We start from the raw sequence: 21,555 nt of genomic DNA on the forward strand, positions 1-21,555 counted from the left end.
ATTGCATCTGACACAATTCCCTGGTTATAATTTTGCGTTGTGCAATATGTTTTATACCGTGTTCAAAAGGTTCCAATAGGTTACTGATTGAATATTAATTATACAATATACATTTTTAATCATAATAAATATACGTATATACAATGAAATTAGCATTATAAGTATAAAGCAATATAATTTCATTGCATTTTTAAAACCAAGTAGGATAAATCTTCAATGCCTGACACACGTCGTCGATTTTGGTTGCGCATATAGAAAAAAATTTAGTATTGGAAGGCGAGCAAGGATTAGGAATTGCGCGCTTATCCACGGTAGCAGTGCTCGCCCTAACAGGCATTCTTTTCTAGTAAAAAAAAATCGGTTGTCTGTAAAGTAGGTTTACTGACGATATCAACTATCGTGACAATGTCATAAGAAAATACTGATGGAATTTTAAACTTATTTGTTTGATAGATATTTTTTATGGATATAGAGAATCGAAGAAACGAAATAGGTAAATGGAAATCACAATTGAATTGATCAAGTTACATTTATTTACATAAATACAATTATGTCAATTTTTTCATCGCTCACTCAAGTAGGAAAGAGACAGATGTCGAACGTTGCCGAACGCGGAGGCCGATTGTGCCTCTTTGTCGCTCGTTCCGCGCTCTCGCTTGCACTTCAAGCCTTAAATGGAACGACTCAGAGTGAGGTAACGCCGCATGAGTCATGTTTTCAGCCATGTTTGCCAGCCATCGAATTATAAGACGTAGTCACATCAAAATATTAGTACAAACAAAAGAAAACAATGCTTAAAAAACAAGTTTCTGACATTGTTATAACAACCGTTGATCCCAAATAATTATATTACACACATCAGTAACTTCAGTAAATAAACAAGTCTCATGAATAATAGAATTGTTTAACAATAATTCTCCGAAAATTATTATTTAAATTATTAAAGTTATCGTTAATCATTTGGTAGAAATATTTACAAATACTAATGAATTTGCCAGTTTCGCGTCCATAATCTTACGAAACTATTACGTATATTATAGGCAATAATCTAGCCTCATAACATTCTATCAATATTAACCAAATTTAATTTCTCATATCTACTTTTTCTGACACCTATTTTTACTTATTTTTTGGATACAAAAAAGGGTTATCACATCATTGTATCGGATTATTATCCCAAGAATTCAAATGAAAATTTTCTATTTACAGATATTGGCTAGTTACAACATACCTATGTTTTATTCTTGTTATTTTTATTTAGTCAGGCGTATTTGTGTTTAAATTAATATTCTACACATATTTCATATGAATGTAAATACAGAGAGGCGAAGGAAGTTCCCCGAGGAATATATTTCATTATATTCTCGAATCAATTTGAAATTCTATTGATTCGAACAATACGGAAAATTTCCAGGAAATATTGTTCGGACTTCACAACAAGCTTAACTTTTTGTTTGCAAATGTACAGAAACAGTGGAAAAAATAATACTTATTTTGTATAGAAACCGAAGTTAAAACCCAGCAGTATAATTTTAGCACTGTGATATCGATTACCATGTATGATTGTTGTACCACAAAGAACAGTTCGGTGGCCGTCGAAACACAATCTTATACTAGAATAATAAGTCCTGAGTACATACCTCGATGCAATATCTTCTTACCAGGAAGAAAGGCACACAATATTATCAGCCGTAAGGATTTGGAGAAATTCCATTAGTTTGGGAACAAAGAGAGGTTAGACTGATGCCTCACGATAGTTCTCAAAAACTCACTTAACACTCACTATAAAATTCTAAATAGTGGACGTAACTATTATCAATTATAATTAACAAAAAGTATATATCAAAATAAATATGTGAAAACGTAACCCGAGTAAATCTCAACAATGACTCAACTAATAAATGTGATGGTCGGCCGAGAATAAATATTTGCGATCACCTTCATCAAAAATTATTAAATTGAAATTATGTATGTCAATTTAATTCATTTATTTCAAATAATATTCAATTTAATTTATTCAATTCTTTTAATGTAAATTATGTATTAAAAATACTTCTGAGAATCAACCGCCCGCAAGGATAATACGCTCGTCCATAGCCATCCCTTTAGAGGCATAAGTAAGCACATGTCACAGCAGAGCATATATTATTTTCCACATTTACCAAAACGCTCATTGAGCTGACCAGCTTTGCTGGATGATAATAATGATGATAGATAGTCAGGCCTATAATAATAATAATAATAATTTATTGGAAGAATATGGTACAAAAAGGTGGTACAATAGTAATTTCGCATATTCTGCCATACAATGACGCGCAAATTTGTCTTTGAAGGAGTTTTACATTTTATATTATTAGTCATATTAAAATTGGTAAATTTTTATATTATTTGTACCAACGTTTAAATTATATTTATTTAATATTATAATTAAACAAGATAGTACACTCGAAAAAGGATGTCGTGAAAAAACCGACACGACCAAGCCCCATTAGAGGTCATACAAAAAAGCAATTTAAGAAAACAGTTCAATAAAGTTACCTTCTTGCGACCCACAAAAATATTTAACGTAAATATCATTAGCGAAGTATTACGAAACCGCTGGCGTAGATTAATCGTTGAAATTATAGAAATTCTTAAATTTATTCCTCCTACTGCTGAGAAATGTTTACAAAGTATTACGGAAATAAAATGCCGGCTATAATTCACGTTGGAATCGTAATTTGATATGTCGAAACGCGATTCAGTACTAAGTATAGGCTTTGAAAGAAACGAAGGTTGCTTGAGTGGCCTCCACTTTGATTATTGTTTATTTTGGTAATTTGATTTTCGTGTTATATCGTTAGCAAATATCCTGTTTTTTGTAAAAAAATAATCGTAATCATCTCGCAGTTATCTGGCATTAGAGTTAAAAAAAGGTGTGTCTTTATGATGATTATGACCACATGATGCAAAATTAATCACAAATTGTTGTATGTATATAATTGTGTGGTATTTACTAAGTAATATGTAAAACGGAGAGTATAGAAGGAAAATTTGGTGAAGGAAGCTGGAGCGGGGACCCTCTTGGGTATTCAAGCAACAAATTAATTTACACATTAACTATGGAACCATTAAAAATAATACACAAATTGGAACCCTTCTCCATAAAAATAATTAGTTAAATCCTCATGTTCAGATATTTTAAATAGCACAAATCTATTTGAGAAGGCTAATAATATAAAGTAGAAAATAGTGTCCAATCACAACGTTAAGGTTATTGATTTTCATGGAAGTTGTAATTTCTGCATATCATCGGGCTGTTTGATAAACGCTGAAATCATGACGCGCGAAAATCGTTGACGTGGGCCAAGGTGCGTATACAATATAGATTTTACGCTAATGTAATAAATTGCTCAGATTGTGTATTTTGTGTTATATAATCTTGTACTCTGGTTGAATTTGTGAACGTCAGGCCAAATTAATTGAAGATTTTATTGTCACTCGATATTAACCACTAGCACACAACAATAGAATATACGCGAAATGCATACTTTGCTCGTACGTACATTTTAGTATCTCATTGAATGCTAATGTTTAAGGCAAATTATAAATAATTTGTGTGTATCTAAAATAATTATGTTTTGCTAGAGTAGAATCTTAACACAAAACGATAATTGTTTTTTTAATCAAGCTTGAATTAACAAACCTATTCGATCGTAAAGAAATGCATTAAGGAAGATTGAAGTCTGAACTGCATTTCCTTTTTCCTGCTTGCATATAAGATATATATACAGGCGCTACAATTACTTCAATTATTTTTTTTGTAAGTGACCAGGCATCAGTTGTCACCTCTTTCTCGCAAGGTAACTAACTTCCTTTACCGTATCAGCAAGTGAATATTCGACTTAGGGTCCTTCAAGAAAAGAGTGAATCAACTCTTAAAAAGCAGTCAGCGCGCTTGCGAGCTCCCCTGGCATCGTGAGTGTCCATGGGCGGCGATATTACATAACATCAGATGAGCTTCCTGCCTGTTTGCCTCCTGTAAAATAAAAAAAAATTCGGTGCTCATTCGGGATTCAATTCAGGGTTAAAAATTAACCTAGCATATTGCGTCTCACAGTACTATACGTAACACAAAAGCAGACTTCACTATAACTTACGTATACATGGGATATAAATGAAATATAATAAACACTAATCAGTTTACAATCTACGCATTTGTCTCACGTAATGGATTTAGTTCGATTAGGTTTCGAATAATCGTTGGAGTAATCAATGTTTCTTTGTCCCAAACAAGCGCCTAATGCGCGCAATTAGTGAAACGGATTTAGCTGAAATCAGTGTGATTATTCAGATACGATTCGATCTCGCATCTCTAGAGTTAATTGTTTATATTATTTGCAACAATTTGATAATTACCTTATTTGATTTGTGCGAAAGGATAAATATAATTAAACACAAGTAGACTCTACTACTTCGTCAAACCATATTTTTATGTTTATTTAATGTATGAAATGTGACAGGGTGCGTCACATACTATATAATATTAATCTAACTACTATAAGTATATATATATATATATATATATATATATATGGTATTATTATTTTTTGGCAAATAAATGATCTTTAATTGTCCTTTATTAATGTAATAATTTGTTATTGATGGTATATACGCTATCTTAAAATATATGTTTTAAACATGTCCCATGTACCACGGAGCTAATTACTTACAACGCTCCCTGTGTTGTAAGTAATTAGCTAATACCCCCTATAGCACCCTAATGTGTAATTTTGACATTTGACACAATATTTCTGCCATGAATTATGAAAGATTTACTTATTAATTATTAGCACAATCATTTAAAAGTAACAAGAATTGTCTTGAATATAAGCGCTGAAGCCAAAACAATATGCTTATCTGCTTACAAGAAATATACAATTTTGTAACTTGCGTAACAGGGCGTTATCAAAACACAAGCAGTTACGTGTTATCGCTCGTTCTATGTAACTTGGTAACTAGATTTTTAATAAAACTATGTTATGTTAAACAATCATTTAGACCCCAGTCTATATACAGGTAAACGAAATTCTTGACTGTCAAAGCTGTTATTCTCAGGCAAATTAAATACAAAAAAACAATAACACTTGCATATATGAGACGTAAATAAACGCCAATTTATTGATCTACTTATCAAATCTGTAATCTGCCATAGCCAGTAAGTTTCTTTCCAAGTTTACAATCCTCTTTAACTCTTTGCAACTAGGCCTATCTGATATTCGGTTAGAAGTTTAGACTTAATTTATCATTGAATAGATTTTGGCGGTCCAGTGGCTTAGGTCTCAACTGCTGGTTTAATTAATTATCTTTATTCTTCCCATCGCTATCGAATCACGGCAGTTATATAATTAGTACGTATATATCTTACTTAAATATTCGGTCGGTAAGTTTTGTACATAATATTGACCTACTGAATAATACAGTAGGTATGTAACTCAGAGTGTAATTTAAAAGCTGGCTCATATTTTAGTAGTATTGGCTTACTGCGAGTAGAAATTATTTTTTTTATTAATTTGTACAAACAGGTTAAAATTAAATAATTTATGACAGATGATTTTCGATATTTAGCTAAACTGTTGATTTTTTAAACTTTTTCTCGGAGAAACTGTGTTTTCAAGGTGAAAGAAGGAACGTCAGTAACGTTAGAAATAATAGTGATATTTTCTAAAAAATGGGATATTGAAGATGAGTTGTTTTATGAGAAATAATTTAAAAGATAAGCCTGGCAATTTTGTCATGTAAGCGATTTTATGTAATAATTTTCGAAATAAAAATACTAAATTAAAAATTATCCTTTCTTACAAAGGGCAAAAAGGCCACATTAAACCGTAGATAACATTCAACTTTTTGTAGAGCACTCGTTTGGTGATTGATGGCGACCCTTAAGACAGGGTATTCAAGCTTGATGTATATCGGGTCAATTTTTGAATAACGTTTATCATGTAAAATTAATAGTTTGATAACGATATCGAATTAAAATATTTGTTTAGGTTGTAATATTAACAAAAAGCCATGCTAGAATAGTTCAGGTACCGTTAAGCAACGTAAAAAAATATTTTAATACGATATCTCGATATCGATAAATTTAAATTATCCATTTAATAATAGAATGGAATTGGCACTTTATTACTTTTATTACGATAGCGCTAACTTGGTAGCAATATTGGAAGTATTGGTTGGGAACTATGTGCGGAATTGTTACAGAAGATACGTGGTAGGCTTGCTCTATAAAATAATATCTATATCTAGATAATAAATATTATAATCACTTATTATTACATTAATTAAATATCTATAGATGTTTTGTTTATCGTGGTTAAAGTTAGCTAAAGTTTATCGAAGCGAGATTTCTTAATTCAGTTTGTTAGCTTAGGACCGGCGCTATTAGTTGTTAGTTTCCTTCGAGGCGACGAAATTCACGATGTTTAAACATTAACTTTTCGTGGTTAACTCTGCCATGCCTTGACAGATTTTGATTTAATATTTTTTTCTTTGTTATTACTTACAAACAACCGCTAATAAATTGCAGGCTTATTGCATTGATAACTTATAAATGATTATAACAACTACAAAATCTACTTTAATTCACTGTTAAAGGCATTATTTTTAGAATTTAAAATAACTGAGAATTTATTTTAGTAACAGTGCAGTGTTGGCCTAGTGGCTTCACCGTGCGACGCTCATCCCTGAGGTCGTAGGTTCGTTCCCCGTCTGTGCACCAATGGATTTTCTTTCTATGTGCGCATTAAACATTAGCTCGAACGGTGAAGGAAAACATCGTGAGGAAACCGACTTGCCTTAGAACCAAAAAGTCAGCAGCGTGCGTCGGGCATAGAAGGCTGATCGCTTACTTGCCTATTCAATTTACAAATGACCATGAAACAGATACAGAAATCTGAGGCCCAGACGTAAAAAGGTTGTAGCGCGTTGATTTATTTCTTGTTTTATTTTAGCAACAGATTTATTTTACATTTATAATTCCTGGTTGCACTACTTGCATATCTTATGTAATTTAATACTTTTTTTTCTTTACTCATACTGTGGTTGCCTGGAAGAGATCGCTCGTAAGCGATAAGGCCGCCAGTTTTTTATATTGTAGTGTAACGAAATGTAAATAAATAAAATGAAAGACAGCAACGCCACGGCAGTACTCGAACTACCATTACAAACTGCGTAAGAGACCACCAAACTATGGTTACATTGCTTTTCCATTATTAAAAATAACTTATGTACACAAGTTTGCTATTTCAACATAAAAATGGCAAACACGAGCTGGCTAACAGCATTATCATGATGTGGAACATCTACAAAATTATATGGGATGCGTTTAAACTTTATATAGCCTGGAACACGTGTTTTTACGTAATCAGTTTATGGTGATAAATTATGAACTGATTTGTGTTATTCCTAGATTTAAACACGGTTGTCTGTTCGTGCTATAGCACCATAGTAATTCAAAGTACACACCAACAAATACGTCGAGTCGCAACCTCCTTACATTACTTCATATAAATACAAATAAGTAATATTTCTTACAGTTACTCTTCTCTTCGGTACATTAGGCTCGAAGCAAAAAGTAGCAAAAAACGATTCCTAGGTCAGTTCATTGTACGGCTGAATGAGCTTTCTTTGTACAAATTAGATCTACCTAATTGCGCACAAACCTACATTACTAGAATACCTAATGCCTATTTAAAACAATTACTGGGTATAGTATTGTTTAAAAAATATTATTTACTGTTTCGAACTCTTCTGCAGCAATTTCAAAACCTTTAACAAAGCTTTATTTAATATATAGGGTTTAAGATATAGTAATTGTATGCTAATAACGTTTCATTGGTCTAATCTCCGAACTAGCGATCTAATACACAAAATTTCGACATAACACAGTAGATAAAATACATAATTTATAGCATAAATAGATATTATCTAAACGTATAAATTGCCAGCAAATGGAGATATTGAGGTCCGTGCAATATAGAGCCCGAATTTGGTCAGTTATTATAACTGCGCATTAGATATTCCGCTTATGATTTACTATTTGAATCTTAAATTGTGTAACATGAGATAAAATGTAACTATTAATTAATCTTCTATTTAAATATGTATATAGTTTCCATTCTCGGAGTGGTTTGGTTTGTTTGGATGGCCATAGGACTGTATATATCACTTATAAACTTGTTAATAAACGCGCCCTGTTTCTTGTGTCTGTGAAGTTAGCAGAGCACTTACTGTTTTTTTTTTGTAATGTTAGCTATTCTTTTAATAATTGAGATCATGTAAAGGAATACAATATTTTATGTGAAATAAAAATACATAGGATTATTATTTTAACATGTAATTTTTGTTTTGTGTGTATTTTTTTTTCATTGGTTATGCATTCTTTTTTATTTAGGGTCATGTGTTAGGACATGTAAGTGTTTATATATAAGTAAAAAAACATAAAAAAAATTGTTACGCTTAACAAACCATTCCAAACATATAACATAAAAATTGCATATGGATCATTAAAAACACAGATTTTTGTAAATTCCCTAATGAAGTTGAGAAGTTAAGCCCCGAACACAGATTTAAAAATTCATATTTTAATAAAGCACGGCTTGTTAATAGTTTTAGAATTTGATCTAAAACTTTTAATTAATCTCAACTAATTACTTTCACTTTTAATAGAAATCTCAGAATTCTCAACAAAACAAGATACGCGTATGAAAATATTAAGTATTTTGTGCTGAGTAGCCGTGTACGTGAATAATGAATATTATACTTAAGATAAGCACGACTTCTGAGTACGACTCAGATTAAGACCACCCACCCTACCATTACATAGATAATGTAATATGTCTATTACATTACCTCGGTAGTTATCAAGAATAACAATTACATACACTTATATAAACATCGCTAATATAGCAAGAGTTATTGAAACATAACTACTAACAACGTAACGCAATTTAATTTCTTAAGATATTAAATGATTTATCATTATAATATTCGTAGTGATTGTGCTAGCTTAGTGTTAAAAGAGTTTAAGTGTTAAAATAAGCTTTTGTTAGAGAATACAGATGAGAGCAACTCTAAATAATTGTGTTTCAAAACAATGACGCCAGTATGCGTGACAAAAAGAAATTCTTCAATGTGAAATATTCGTTGGTATAGGAAATAGAAGCCCCTAATTCGAATCGTATTTAAAATCAAAATTCTGTCTCGAGATTGCGATTGATAAAACGTTTGTAAGCCATAGGTTTTATAATACAAGTCTAAAGGTGTAGCCAATATAGTAAGCGTGTAGTAGTGATCCAAAGTTTTTATCCTAGGGAAGCAATAATGGTTTAGAAAGTTGATTACCTTATGCGAACTAGCTTCTATAGTTTATCTACGAAGTAATATATCTCCTGCATAGCCAAAGGGGTCGTACTTCGAACGAAAAATCAAGATTCGAAAAAAAAATTCTACGGAAATATTCTTAAGAACCTCATAATTATTTCGTGTGTATATTACACCTGCGCCGAGCTGTTTGTTTTTAGTTAGTACTATGAAAGGGATTTAAATTTTTCCCTCTTATTTAAGATTTTTAGCACAATAGACATTCATTTAGGAGTGTCCGAAGCCACGTCTAGTTGTTAGGAAAATAAATAGGAAAAAGCTGTAAAAGCAAATTGGACACTCCAAACGAACGTTATTTTCCAATGAAAATAGGTTTTTGGAGCTCGTATTTTATGATTTCGCTTCAAATAATAAATTCCGATCTAGGTATCGCAGCATCTGATAGGACTGGTTAGATTTATAACTTGACAGCTAAATGAAACATATGAGTTACAAACGTCGCCAAATAAAGATAATAAAAATAAAATATTAATAATAGATAACTTGTACACTATAGATAAAATAAATTCATATCAACTATACAGAGAATTATAAGTTAACAGAGCATTGGAGTCCACTTCAAGTCCTAAGCCCCATATGTGGGGCAGAGGTGAGAAATATTTATATATGACGAAAAGTGAGACTACATCCTTTGAGGGTTACAATACATCATTCCACGATTAAAACAGAAATGGAGGAAAATACGTTTTAAGTGTAGATCAATTAATCTCAGAACTATTGGGAGTTCCTTATCGCGACGTTGCGGGCCAGAGAAGGCGTACCCATCTGACGTAATGATAGATGGACCAACTTGATGAATAGCTGGTAAAACAATACTCTATTTAGACGATATAATTATTAAATGGTTCACTGTGTCACTGTGGGCGTACTTTGATTTCTACCTACGTTCCTTTCATATTTATGAATTAAAACATGACTAAAAAATCTTTTGAATATCCTGATTAATAAATAATTGCTAAACTACAAATAAAAATAAATCAGTGACATTACAACCTTCTTAGGCCTAAGATTTCTGATGATAACATCATAATTTGTCAATCTAGTAGTCTGTGCCTCACACACGCCGTCGACTTTTTGAAGAAGCCGGTTTCCTCACGATGTTTTTCTCCACCGTTTAAGCAAATGTGACTTGCGCACATAGAAAGAAAGTCCATTGGTACACCTCACCTCAGGAATTGCTAAATTACAAGATTTAAAGATAAATAAATCGATGTCCTCGATATGTGAGTAAATAAACCTTCATGGTAAATAAAATTGCTATTAATAATACATAAAGGACATTGTCTTCGGATTACGCGAGTACTATATATTTAAATAAAACTTATTTTATGTATTTTATACATTATTCTTGTTTCGAGCCGTTTGTAGCCATCGTAGCGAGCCATAATGTTGTTAATTTAATAGCAGTTTCTTTGTCACATCAAATTAATAATATCTTATAAATACATCGAGTTTCAATCTTAAGTAAAAAGTTAATCTAAATAATGCGTACATCTATAATGACTTTCTTGAATAACCTAATAACGACAATCTTGTTTCATATTATATTCCAATTATTACGTAAATTAACAAAAAAATATGCTATAAGTTTTGTTGAGTTATTTATGTAAGTATTTATCATAAAACCATAATGATTTCATAACTTACATTCGATAAAATATCGGTTTGCAATTGTTATGTGTGTAAGGAATATTCCTTCTCCATTAGTGTTTCTTAACTAGGTTCCTAGGTTTTTTAGAAACAAAAGTTCTAGTTTGTCACCTACAATAAGGTCTCTGAACTTATTCAATTACAAAATATTTTTGAGCTTTCCTCGTAGACTTTAAAAGCCTCATCTATAGGAGAAAGTAAACAATCCCGATAGAGCTTGGCAGTGGTTCAATTTTCTGCACGTGTAATAATTTGATTCAATAAAGGATCCCACCGCCGGTATCGTTAAGTCGACTTCATTTCCTTACGGAGCGTTAAAGAAAATGATTTGATATCCCCCCACGCCACTTGAGACGATTTAGCAATCTGAATAAATTACAAGAGTGTCGATTTATACAATCTTCATTTTATAGGCAATACGCACTTCAAACCCTGATTATCAAATTCTTACGTGAATTTCATTTTCCTTCTTCGGGCAGTAGAAATACATGATTATTTTACTGGTTTTTATTTCCCAAAAATCAAATCAATTTTGGTCTTAATGTATTCAATACCAAACTAAGTTGACTAAGTATAACTGTATAATTACTTTAAACTCGAGAAGTATATTAAACTTTAATTAGGCATTTTGAGGAAAACATTTCTACGTTTAAAAATTAACAATCGTTAGAAAATACCAAAGCACGCGATGAGATTCTATACAAATAGGGAAGAATAAAAAATAATACGTTTGAGAAAAACACGCCGGCCGTTCGTTTTAATATTCTATAACCTTTATTTATTTCGTTTCCAACAAAGAAAATTTACAAATAAATGATAAAAATAGGAGCTTGTTTTTGATCACAATATATCTCTGATTTTTAGTGTTGTTATATTGTTTCTTTAAAATTAAGGCAGCCTTTTAGATTTTGTAGTTGATCCTTGATCATATTCTTAATGGACCAGTATTTGTGATTAGTTCTGTACCCAACGGGTCTAAGGCATGTCTTCTCATAATTTACATAATACAAAGAATTTTAATTATATTTAATAGTTACTTATTTAATATATTATATTTCAGATAAAGGCAAAAATTATAAAATGTTGCTTGAAAATATTTTAAAACTATCTAAGTTTTGGACATTAATGTAAATAATGAATATTATTTTTCTTTCCCATCTTGAAGACACAACTTGCAATAAGGCTGGCCGTTGCTCCACTATTATTTAGTTTGTCTGAAAGATACATTACTTATAACGTAAGTTGTCCATAAGTTCTATGTTGATGGAACTTGGTTCACCTATATTCCTTTTTAGGGCACATTACATGAAGTCAATATAAAGTATTTGGCCTCTGCAAATGGGTCGAGATTATATTTCAAAGGCTGTGTTGTGCCTCGTTTTTCCTGACACTGATACATGTCTTTCCTGAGCGTTTTGTTCGCGTCTCGCGTTTCAGTTGAGTCGCGTGGAAAATTTCTCTTAATGTGTATTGTTACGCCTTTTTCATTGTTAGTGTGAGGTTTTATACTATTTTCAGAATATTTTATGCGTTTATTTTTCGAAACGGTATATAGTATAATTCCTAGAACAAGCAATGGCTTATAGCAGGTCTTTAATATAAAAAATTGTTATATTATTTTATTTAAAATAGGTCAACCATCTTAACTTACATATCTAAACATACAGCCATATGAACCCGAACCTTGAATGAGCGTGACACTCAGTCACTTCAACAGCTTCGGCCAGGATGGGTTCCTAAGCACCCAGGCCAGGTAGTCCAGCCCGCAGACAGAGTGTCTCGAGGAGTGCACAGGCTGATGATTATCAACTGTATAGAAAAACAGCTGATCGCAATCCACCTTCGATGCTCAAGACTCTTTATTTCAAAATATTTTAGTCGATTGGGGTACGAATTAAGGTTTTTCTCATGTCCTAAAAGGGCATTCTTTGAACCGACTCGATTGCACTACTTTAAATACACATTCTTTATTTATATTAGAATTTCTCCACGTTTCTTAGTAATGGATCTTTTTAAATATGATATGACAACAACAGAGAAGAATCAGTTATTTGGAAACCATCTGTACTTTTCCCAAAAAACTTATCGAAATATCTCAATAATATCAGTTAAAAATATGCTATTATTTAAATTTAACATGTACCAAAAAACCAATTCAGCAAGTCCGATTGGCTCTTTCCTGATATAAATGAGGTCACATAAAACACGGCTTCGTCACACATTGTGGAGATATTCAGCCTGAATACGCAATAATATCGACCGGATACAGACCTAATGTCGCATAAATCGACCCAGATCGCGGATGCCGCAAAGTTATAGCACGATCATAAATTGGCTGTTTGACGGCGGTTCTGTTATGTTTTGGGACTATGTCAGCAAGATAGCTTTCACTTGTTTTGGTCTATGATAGATGGAGCTGACCGAGTACGCATAGGCGTTATCGTCAGCGATGTGCCTTTCAAATAAATTCACGAGTTAGGAGTCGAACTCAATAAAAAAATAATCATAAAAAAGTTCTAGTCAATAGAATGGCTATTTTCGTTTCCTAACTTTGTCTTTGCAATAATATGAACTTCCTTAATTACTTTTTAATAACTTTTGTAACTTTACGTGGCTTCCTCGTTTCTCCTCAAGATTGGGAAATAGGGTCACAGATAACGATTTACCGAACTTAGAAGATCATCCATTTAAGGCTGAGTCTATACTCCCCCTGAGAGAATTTGGGTCATAATGCCTACCTGAAGCCTATCTACAGACGCCCTTTAATGTAAACTCGTATAAATGTGTTTGTTTAAAAATAATCGTTAATATTATATATGATTGTATAGATTTAAAATAACATACTATGATTTTATTTTTCTCTAAAATTAATTTTAGTAAATTACATTCATGAAATATTATCTTGATATAATACTCTTCTTGACATTAGCCTTGATAACTTAAATTATATATGGAACATGAAGAATAATAATCATCATAAAATTTTAATTTCTTATTGTATAAAACAATAAATTAAACCAACGTGTATAGAATAATCTTATGTCCAAATCACTACCGCATCGGTAAATTTCATAATCTCAACTCAAATTGTTTGGCACGGGACGTTTCTTTCAGCGGAAATTAATTTCTGAAAGGTAATAAGATTTTTCCAGCCTTATTAATAAAGTTTAATATTTATCAAAATCATTTAATATTTCAAGCAATTAACTACGATGTTGGAGGCATCTTTCTATGCCACGGTAATGGTCTTTGTGTATCAACAATAGTAAGATATTGTCTTTCACAGGCATAATTACGGAAAATTGAGCTAGCAATCAACACGTAGTCCATTATGTACCGATGTTCGCTTTAATTAATGAACAGCGACTTGGTCACTAATTAAACTGCAAACAGGAAATAAATTAATATTGTGGGGCATTTTTGTCCTGTGTGTCGCCAGGCTTACGGTGGCAAAAATGCGTTGTTTTATTGCAACATACAATCTTCCAGGACCTAAAGAATCACAGTGAAGTAATTGTATCAATTCCACTTAAGTTATTTCATAAGTATATGACACATTATACATAATAAATAAAATAAATCAGGTTTCTGTATCTGTTCCATGATCATTTCTAATAGGCAAGTAGGTAATAAACCTTCTGTGTTTATTAGACACCGTCGACTCTTTGGGTCTAAGGTGTGCCGGTATCTCGGCGATGTTTTACTTCACAAAAAGTTCATTGGTGCATAGCCGGGGATCGAAGCTACAACTGAAGGGAGGAGAGTTGCACACTGAAGCTACTAGAACAACACTACTCTTCAATAGACATGATGTTATAATAAGATAAGATAATTACTTACTAATAAAAAGGCATTATATATAGAATAACAAAAATTTTTTTTAGTTTTCAATATTTTTATAGTTTTATTATTACCAAAGAACGTGAAAATTATTGTATTTCTAATTTAATGTAAGTATATTATAATAAATGCAAAAAAGTGCTCTCCACTTTTCTGAACGCACAAGTTCGTTCATGAATAAACATAGTAAGTCTGCTGAAAATGTAAATTCACAACATTACTGAGCACTTGTCGATATTTCTATTACCATGTAAATGTCAATTTATATTTCTCTTTCTACGACTCTTACCTGCAATTTTACTGTAAACATCTTCGTATAAAACAACCCTGCATCCGTATCATTGACTCCACTATAAATTGCATAGTTCATTGCTGTACCTCCTTACTCATTCTGTTCACCTGGTACATTGTATTATTTCGTTAAATTAAATTGATTTCAACTTGAAGAAAGAAACAATAAAATTTTAACTTTAAAATGGTAGTTTGATGTTTTGTAAAAAAACATTGTAAAAAAAGAACAAGGCTCGCTACATTAGTAACAAATTTCTACTCACAGTACAATATAGTCGTATTTACTATAAATTCGACTTAGTACGATTAATCTTAACGTACAACGACGTAATGAAGTATTGTAATCCTATCGACTACATCATAGTATATACATTTTAGAAATAGTCTATAAATCATTGTTAAAGAACATTATTTTCCTATACACAAAACATACATACACTATTCCTATAGCACGATAAAATAATTATTTTATATAATATAAAGTTACACGGTACGCTACTGTGAACTCACTCTGCGAACATCTTTATATAATAAAAATGTCGATACTCTCGGAGACAGCATTTAGTAAGCGCAACGTCTTTAACGAAAATCTGTGCAACAGACTGGTTCTGGTTCTGGTATCGCAAAAATCCTTGGCCTTCGCCGTCGCACATATCCGCTAGGTACAAAGAATGCGAGGAGAACACTAGGGTTGCTGCACCATACCCAGCAAGACAGTAGATATAAAACCAATTGTAGCTGTCCCGTCTTATCTCATATTTGTTGTACCGCAGCATCCCCAAGAATAATAATGTTGGAAACATTAAGGGATACTAGTACTATCTAGGGATAGTATATAGTTTATCATATAGATGTAATATAGTTTGTATAGTTACAAACTATATTACTATAGTCTGTAATATAAAAAAACTAGTAAACTTATTATGTATGGGATTCAACATAAGACAGTATTTAGTTTTATGCCGAGCCCAAACAGACAAGATACACTCTAAGACTTCTAACCAAGGCATTGTACAAGCTTGAGATGGCCTTTGTATTATACAATTTTTCTTCAGTTCATAAGGTAGGAATAGAAAAAAGAATAAGGTTTTTTTTACTTAGCTCTAAGCTAACAATGGAAATACGGCAATACGTAACGGAACGTAATCGGTAATATTTACATAAAAAGTATTAACATTTTTTGTCGACCTTTATAATCACTTTTTTAAACTGTATAAAACATCGATTCAGGCAATGATTAAGGTTAGCCCTACAATTTCCTGTTTACTAAATGCGTTGCAGTTTATGCACGACAGATTGCCGTCACAATTGAAGGGAGCCCTTCGTAAATTGTAAATATAAGCACGTTCAAATGCAACAAACATCATTTTTTTCTAATAACACTTAGTTACTGAAAATACATTTATTGCTGTGATTCGTTGAAGCTATCTTTAATCAAAAACGAATTAAATCATTTTAAATTTGCATAACATTTTAAGTAAGTTCAGAATTTTCAGATAAGTTACTCTTTTTGTAATTGTAATTCACTTTTCTATTTATGTCTTAAGTAAATGTCCCTTGCCTATGAATGCGCTACATATGTAGCTTACAGTTTCACAATGTTGAACATAGGAAATAACGTAGGAACGTACGTGGCTTACGAGATTTCAATGAAGTGCCAAACTAAAATTAGTGATCAAAAAATTAAACACTGGCTCGGTCAAGGCTTTGGAGTATCATCAATATAAGTAAAAGATTGCGCTACAAATAATTGATAGAATTTTAAATGAAAATAAACACAAGTTATAATGACAGTAGAAATACAAATCTGACGGTCATTATTATTTCAGCTATTCGCGTCCAGATGTACGCTGAGTTACGAGCCCTCAGGGATCAAATCTACTCCGAAACTAATATATTATTTAATCTTTCCTCAGGTATGGATGTTCATTATTCTGAAAATAAATTTATTTCTGTTGTTTTGACCCGTCGCTGAGGGTTCACGGATACTAAGGCTAATAGACCATTTATAAGAAGTTACGGCCTACGGTCTCGAATTCTTTTGCTCTAAACTTTCTCCCGAAAGTAATTTACATCTTTATGGGCGTCTAACTTTGCTATAGAGGAATTGAAAGGAAAATGTAGGTTACTTTTAAAGGTATTAAAGAAAGAGCAAATCAAAGGGATTCTTTTGGAATTTCAGGCTTATTTTACAATTTAGAGTTGAAACGCAAAACATTCAAAGCGTTAAGGAGAAAATAGTTCAAGAGGTTGAGAGATTGAGACGTAAACTATCATAAGTTATCATTATATAAGGCGAATTTAAACAAAGTCCTGACGTTTTCTTCTTATAAGTTTTGTAGTATAATATTCTGTTTTAATTGCTATATATATAAGTATCTAAACTTATATCGTATAATATATATATATATATATATATATATGTATATATATCACTCGTTTAATTCGCAATACTAATAACCATAATTTTAATTGGCTTTTTTTATTATCATTAAAATACTAGAGGACTTCCTAATTTACTCATAGAGATGATATAATAAAACTATTTATTATCACAATACAAACCAGTCAGGAACTTCAAGAATAGTAAATATAACTTAGCTTCTAGACGATGACAATCTCATTAGAAGTTATAACTCACCGACAGATCCCAAAATACATATTACGTATAATTCTACCTGCATAATATAAAATGCATCATAAACTTGTGATTAGCAGACTCGGTTTTGCTGTGTTTGAGATGTCATTGACCTTCGAGTACCTTTAGTTATTCCAAAACTTTCAGATGCAACACAAATTGTTTAACTATAAGACTACACTATTCAATTTGGCAAAAGATCAGTTCTTTGTTGAATTATAGGAAAGAAAGAAAGATAAAATTCGCGACAATTATTTAGTTTAATTTAAATTATTGTCAACTGTGGCATACAGATACGATAACATCGACTAATAATAATAGTAACTTGTATATGATATATCTAATAGTAAAGCAGTCCCATAATACAGCGGTTAATATCAAGTCAGGATTGTAGGTATCTATTTATATATATATATAAATATATTTTTTTATTTATATAACAGAGGGCAAACCTTTGAGCTCCCGCCCAGACTCCCGCTCCATGAGGGACAATATAAATCGTTATATTATATATAAGTAAAATATAATATAAATCTCTCATTCCTCATTTTGAAATGCCACTTATTAGCATAATATCTACGATTCTAACAACGATTTCCACGAGCCAGTTTCAGGCTAGCTTTTAAGTATTATTCAAATTGCATTTAGCCCAGTTTGAATTGGGACCAAGCCAGAGACTGCGAACAGAATTGACTTAAGTGCTAAAGTATATTTTAAACATGCTTTTAAAACTACAACTTAATATAACTTCAGCTAAAGGACTTCTTTTATAAAAGAAAAATACAATTTTCATAATACACCAATTTTCCATAAAAATAATGTCAAAATCCTTATTTTGACTACTTTACACGGTTCTTCAACTCTTTTAATTTTACGAAATAGATTTTGTTATAATATCATCAAAAATTGAGTAAATTCTATACTAATGATCTTAGTGATTACTAAAGTACTGCACGAGATTTCATACAATTCTGGGAAGCGTTAAACTGCGCGCTTTGTTCCATCGAGATCAGATATTATATCTGCAATTAATATTTATTTATTAAAACCTAAACGTAACAATTTCATTCAATTGGGTTAGTATTTCAATTTTTTAGGTTTAGGGTTTGTATTTACAATTTTCTTAACCAACATAGTAATAATAATAATTACAAATTATTAAATAAAAATAAATTAAACGAATTTAAAAGGTTTGGTCCCTATGGCAGTGTACCTTTTACGCTGGCAGCATTTCCTCGCTGTGTTGCGATACTTATTCGTTGAGCAAGGAAAGCACCAGGTCTAGGGTCACCAATACTATCTCACTGGCACCAACCTAAATTTATAGATATATATAAAACTCTTTAAAAGTCGCGGCTCGACCGGTTTTCATATAAAAGGCGGGGACTTAAATTGCGGTATTTCACAAAAAGTTTAATGAAATCCAAACAATGTTTTAGCTTAAGTAACAATACGTAACATCGCTTTGAGAGCTCAATGCACCGCGGGTCGTGACCTTCTAGATCGTAGCCCTCACTGACGTCACTGCAGGAGTGCATTTTACAATGACAAAATATTGCTTGCTTTTCATTAGAATTTTAGAATAATAATTTTAATCATTTTTTTAAATTAATAGGCGTAAACTTCACTCCGTTTATAGACCAACAATCAACGTTGGGGTCATTGAACTAGTTTTCAACTAAAAATGTTACCTTGGAAGAACGTAAGAAAACTGAACAAATATCAGGTTATACATAAATAATCTAAAATCTGGGATATTATTAGCGATAATGGACAGAATTTATATTTATTTTAATTCGTCCAATAATTTAATATCATTTAACACAATATTTAACCAAATGACTGTTTTATGTTATATAAATTAATTATACTTTGAATAAAAGCAGTGACCACTAACTTAGACATAACATCATAGTACCTAACAAACTTGTTAGTAACAGCTTTTTCATCAACATATCGCGATCACGCTATGTCAACCCCAATACAAAATAAACCTTCGTAATCCGCTATCGGTCATATCTTTGTCCTATCCCGTGCCAATCGCTGAAGGGTGAATACCAGCGATCTACATTGACATATAATATATATTTTATCTGTAGGATTGCACCTATTTTAAGCTACTGAAAGCTTTTGTTTAGTTGGTTGTTTTGAATGCTATCAAAACAACCATTTGTTTTCGCTATGAGAATTCTTCTTGTCTAGACTTTTCTCTTTTCTCTATTCTTCATTACATTGAAAAATTATAAAGATTATTCCCCAGACGTGGGAAAGTTAGCCGATAGTACGTTATATCTTATCAAGAAGTGGAGAATAAGGCTATATGCAACTTGCACTGTGCAGTATAAAAAGGGTCATCGCTCGCTATATGTTTGATTGTTTCACTCAAAGCATTTAGGTATTTTTTTGTTTCTAGAAGAGGGATCAAGCTCGAGTGCTCAGACAGATAGAAAATTACATTCTGCCACTTTCTAAGCTCTCATATCGTTATGGCATTGGTCTCATTTACATACCGATCTCTTATATACTTTGATTGCAGTTTTTTATAAGTAATCGAATTGCTGGTAATGATAAGTAGTCTGTAGCAATACGATGATTCGAAGAAAATTAACCTTTATCGATTATTCAGATGTGGGGTAATATAAATTTTGTAAATTATTCTAGTATCACATAAAGAGTTATATTTATATGCATTGTGGTATAAAACAGTCCTAACCATATTTTACTTTAATAAAATTAACTTGATAGGTTAACGAATCCGTGATTTTATTAATGTATTCAATGATACAAACTTCTAAATTCTGTATGTTCATCGTGAGTAAAATCCACTAAAAATACTGTGTTTATTTTTAGTTCCCGATAAAAAACAAATCCTCTTATGAATTCGTTTCCGCGTGAATGTTGCAGAGTGCTCCCGGAATCCATTCCGAGGATAAAAGAAGCCTCCATGTATTCAATAGAAACGTACGACTCTTTTTCATCCAAAAAACTGCTTTTGTCAAAGTGTGAACAGTGTTCATACAAAGCTTTATTGGAATGATAAAAGACTGATGACATCTTTTGAAAAAATAATGATCTTTTTGTAGGCTCCGTTTGTATTTTGTTATTGTATTTTTAATGACACGTTCGTATTATATGAATTTTAATGCGGTTAGATCAAGACATAATAGGCATTATTAGAAGTAATTTAACTTACTGATTATATATCAAATAGAGTAATGAAATAAGTTTAAGTTCCAGTTATTATGCTAATACGAATCCAATATTTGAAAAACGAATTATAAAACTGCAATACTGAAGCATATGACAGATGTAACTAAAGTTTGTAATAAAACAGCTCCCTCTGAACAGTTGCATATGTAAATATATTTGTATATAACATTTATGAGTCTCTCGTATATCCAATATCTTAAAATTATGTGCCACGCTATGCCAAACCAAATGGAACAACACATTTGAATGTTATTTAACTTTTGAAATAGAGGAATTTATATAAGCATACTCGTAATTATATAAAAATAACGGATATAGATCTATATGTAATATAGATAACAGTTAAAAACAAAATAAATTTTTTGGCTTAGTATTATTTTGGTTCATCTATAAGGCGATATGACTAAAATTGTCATTCCCTTAAAAAAATACGTCAAATTGTACATCTTTGAGTTCTTTAAGCGGGGCTTTGAAAGGATTCGGGATATGAGCGGTATTTTTTA

At 31.5% G+C, this 21,555-nt stretch overlaps 1 long non-coding RNA gene across 1 annotated transcript; it reads right to left on the reverse strand.

The window, feature by feature from the left end:
• Positions 1–18,083: 18,083 nt before the first annotated feature.
• Positions 18,084–19,295, reverse strand: LOC123711144. Its single transcript, XR_006753908.1, has 2 exons — positions 19,056–19,295; positions 18,084–18,864 (listed from the first exon to the last, which is right to left on the reverse strand). It is a non-coding gene; the product is annotated as an uncharacterized LOC123711144 (long non-coding RNA).
• Between the last annotated feature and the right edge of the window lie 2,260 nt (positions 19,296–21,555).

The sequence above is a fragment of the Pieris brassicae genome, chromosome 6 (assembly GCF_905147105.1).
Source record: "Pieris brassicae chromosome 6, ilPieBrab1.1, whole genome shotgun sequence".
NCBI lineage: Eukaryota > Metazoa > Arthropoda > Insecta > Lepidoptera > Pieridae > Pieris > Pieris brassicae.